This window comes from Mandrillus leucophaeus, unplaced genomic scaffold (assembly GCF_000951045.1).
Source record: "Mandrillus leucophaeus isolate KB7577 unplaced genomic scaffold, Mleu.le_1.0 Scaffold152, whole genome shotgun sequence".
Taxonomy (NCBI): domain Eukaryota; kingdom Metazoa; phylum Chordata; class Mammalia; order Primates; family Cercopithecidae; genus Mandrillus; species Mandrillus leucophaeus.
Window position 1 is genome coordinate 4,015,693 of NW_012101499.1, and position 2,801 is coordinate 4,018,493.

Sequence of the window (2,801 nt, forward strand, 5' to 3'; positions counted from 1 at the left end):
ATAGCTTGAACCCGGGAGGCGTAGCTTGCAGTGAACCGAGATCGCACCACTGAACTCCAGCCTGGGCGACAGAGCAAGACTCCATCTCAAAAAAAGAAAAAAAAAAAAAAAAGAAAAAGAAGTTATTTGAAGTAAGAAATACATGGCCTGACATAGAATGATATGAAAAGTCCTAAAAAGATATAAAAATAAACCATACTTAACAACTTAACTTTCTTGAAAAGAATATTACATTAAACACAGTCTATCAGCAAAGTTTCATATACAGTAAAATTTAATTGATTTTAATCCAAACTAGATTGCTTTATTAATTATAAATTAATTAATATTAATTGTCATCCTCAGTGCAACTTCCAAGAAAATAATTCAAACTATATAGCAAAAGAACATCAAGAGAATTAAGAGATGTTTTTAAAAACACTCTTAGAGGTATATTCAAAAATTTAAAAGTTTCTAACACAAAAAGGCAATAATGGAGAAGTAGTGGAACAAAAAGGACATAAAACATATAGAAAAAATGTAAATGAAAACCATAAATCCTATCTTGTTAGTAATTATATTATGTGTAAATGGATTAAACACTCCAATCAAAATATAGTTATTGACAGGATGGGTTTTGTTTTGTTTATTTGTTTTTGAGACAAAGTCTCACTCTGTCGCCCAGGCTGGAGTGCAGTGGCGCAATCTTGGCTCACTGCAACCTCCACCTCCCAGGTTCAAACAAGTCTCCTGCCTCAGCCTCCCGAGTAGCTGGGACAGGCGCCCATCACCACATCTGGCTAATTTTTGTAGTTTTAGTAGACACAGAGTTTCACCATGTTGGCCAGGCTGGTCTCTAACTCCTGGCCTAAAGTGATCCGCCCACCTCGGCCTCCAAAAGTGCTGGGATTACAGGCGTAAGCCACCATGCCCAGCCAACAGAATGGATTTTTTTTTTTTTAAAAAAAGATCCAACTCTATTGTGTCTACAAGAGACACACTTTAGATTAAAGATACAAAGAGGTTAAAAGTAAGAAGATACCATGCAACCATAACTAAAAGAGGGCTGGAGACCCATATTGATAGAAGACAAAATAGACTTTAAGACAAAGAAGATTTTTATGATGCTAAAAGACCTAATAGTTATAAACATATAAGCATCTAATACCAGAGTTCCAAAATCCATGAAGCAAAAACTTACAGGATTAAAGGAAAAAATGGACAATTCAGTAATTGTGGTTGGAGGTTTCAGTTACCCACTTTCAATAAGAAAATAGGAGACTTGAAAAATACTGCAATAAACAAGTCTGTCCTCCAAAAATTTATATGTTGAAACTCTAACCCCCAATGTGACCGCATGAGGAGATGAGGCTTTAGGGAGGTAATTACATGATGAGTGTGAGGTCCTCGTGAATAGTATTAGTGCCATTATAAAAAGGACACCAGAGAGCTAGCTCACCATCTTGCTGCCACGTAAGAGTACAGCAAGAAGTCAGCATCTGCAACCTGGAAGAGAGCCCTCACCAGACCCAGTCGGGCTGGCACCCTGATCTCAGACTTCCAGCCTCCAGAACTGTGAGAAATAGACTTCCGTTGTCTATAAGCCATCCAGTCTGTGGTACTTTATTATATAGCAGCTCAAAGGGACTAAGCAACCATTATAAACCAACTTGACCTAACAGACATCAATGGAACACTCCACCCAATAACAGCACAATACACATTTTTCTCAAATACATATGGAACATTCTCCAGGATAAACCACATATTATGCCGAAAATTTTAATAAATTTAAATGATTGAAATCATACAAAGCATGTTCTTCAATCACAATGTAATGACATTAGAAATTAATTAGAAGTAAATTTGAAAAATTCACAAATATGTAAAAATTAAACAACATACTCGTAATAACCAGTAAGTCAAAAGGAATACCACAAGCAAAATTACAGTTTGAAATAAACGAAAATAAAGATGATACATGCCAAACTTATAGATGTAACTGAAGAAGTGCTTAGAGGGAAATTAATAGCTATATAAATACCTATATTTAAAAAGAAGAAATAGTTCTTATCACTAACCTAATCTTCCATTTTCAGAAACCAGAAAAAAGAAAAGCAAACTAAACCCAAAGCAAAATGGAAGGAAATAATAAAGATTAGAATGGAAATAAATGAAATAGAGAATATATTAATAAAAACAAGAGTGAAAAGTCAAAATTGACAAACTTTTAACTAGACTGACCAAAAGAGAGAGAGAAGACTCAAATTACTAAAGCTATGAATGGGGCCGTGGGGAGGGAGACCATCAGGATAAATAGCTAATGCATGTGGGGCTTAATACCTAGGTGATGGGCTGATAGGTGCAGCAAACCACCACGGCACACGTTTACCTATGAAACAAGCCTGCACGTCCTGCACATGTATCCCAGAACTTAAAATTAAATTAAATTTTAAAAATAAAATAAAATATAATAAAAAATGAATGGAAGAGAGGGCATCACTCCCAGCCTTACAAAATTAAAAGGATAATATGCCACCAAATTAGATAACCTAGATAAAATGGACAAATTCCTAGAAAGACACAAACTACTGAAACTGATTTATAAAGAAAATCTGAATACATCTGTAATAAATAAAGAGGTTGAGTCTGTAATGAAAATACTTTACACGAAGTAAAGTCTAGGCCCATTGGTGAATTCTACCAAACATTTAAAGAAGAATTAACAATCTTTCTCAAACTCATCCAAAAAAAAAATAGAAGATGAAGGAACGCTTTCCAATTCATTCTATCAATATAGACACAAAAATCTTCAACATATA